This window comes from Sinocyclocheilus anshuiensis, unplaced genomic scaffold (assembly GCF_001515605.1).
Source record: "Sinocyclocheilus anshuiensis isolate Anshui unplaced genomic scaffold, SAMN03320099.WGS_v1.1 scaffold405, whole genome shotgun sequence".
Classification (NCBI taxonomy): Eukaryota; Metazoa; Chordata; class Actinopteri; order Cypriniformes; family Cyprinidae; genus Sinocyclocheilus; species Sinocyclocheilus anshuiensis.
The window spans coordinates 120,688-122,338 of NW_015539855.1; positions in this window are offsets into that span (position 1 = coordinate 120,688).

The following is a 1,651-nucleotide window of genomic DNA, read 5'->3' on the forward strand; positions in this document are numbered from 1 at the left end:
AAATATCACCATTGTTCCCTTGAGTAAGGCACTTAACCTTGGGTTACATCAGGAGACTGTCCCTGTAATAATATGTATGAAATTAATTAGTATTTCTTTGGCTCTATATGTCATTTTATTACTAGTGTTGACAATAGGCTACATACTACTGATCACATTTTAATAGTGTGACAGTTGCTCAGATGTTTTCAAAATATTGCTTCATCAAAATATGTGTCCCCCAAACAAGTAACATTCGATATATATATATATATATATATATATATATATATAAATAAAATGAAAAATGACATTCTATATTTTACATGAGCTATACTGTATATTCAGTTTGAAGTTTACATACCATTGTTTCCTTTTTCTCAATGGTAATATCGGTCATTATTGTGATGCACTGATAATATAAGGCAAATTGACTACCGGTAATTTATATTTTATTACTAATTATTGTATTGGAACTGAGATACTTACAGGTGGTCAATTTAAATATGAAAGAAAAAAAAATACACACATCTGTACATTAAACAAATTTAATGCCCACAGAACATAACATACTTCAGTTATACATTTGATCAATATTTTGTAAAGCAAGGCATGACACTGTACAGACAATTTTACAGTGAATCTTAATAATGCTTGTCAGTTGATGCTACTGAAGTGCCAGAATGATATAAAAAAATTGTGCATTAAAAAAAACAAAACAAAAACAACAACAACTGACTGTCTATCCCCAGTATCAAAACCTACCTTAAACTAAAACACATTCATAAATGCAGCAGAGTCTGTTTTGATGGCAAGAACCCAGTGGAATATTAAAATGGCCTATATAGGCTACAGGAGTCACTACACGATAGATTTAAATATTCAGATATTTATTAAACAAATGGACCCAAAAACCTTTAATGGCACATTAAGCATATATATCTTGATTTATTTACATAAATGATATGTGAAATGACTTGCATGAGATTTTGCAGCAAACACCTTCTGTCTACAGACCATGCTCATGTCACTCGTGGAGAACTGGAGGAAATGAAATGCTTTTGTGCAGAACGGAAACTGTAATAATCCCAGTGGGGTTTATTTTTTAGATGTTTCTAAACAACTGCTGTGTGTCCTAATAAAGATATTCATATTAAAAAAAAAATACAAAAATGTTGTAACAAAGAATTTTAAGGGTTGTGGGTGGACATTTATGACATTATTTTGACATTCACAATATCTCTAACAGAAATCTGGATTTTTAAACTATATACTAAATATGAATAATCTTTATACAAATATGAATATTACCTGAGCACAAACAATCTTACATTTGTAAAGCAAAAAGTGCCACTTTTGGCAATTTCTTAAAGTTACAGTTCACCCAAAAATGCAAATCTGCTGAAAATGTACTCACTCTCAGACCATCCAAAATGTAGACGAGTTTGTTCCTTCACACTTGCAAAACTGAATGGGTGCCGTGAGAATGAGAGTTCAAAAGGCTGATACCACAAGCATTATTATGGACTGGTATTTTGGGTAGAAGTGATGTGTAATTAAAAAAAAAAAAAAAAACAGCTTTTCTTTTCACAAGATATTAATTGATGAACTGGAGTCATGTGTATTGCTTGTGTTTCATTGAGATGTTTTTAATCGGCTGTTTGGACTCTCA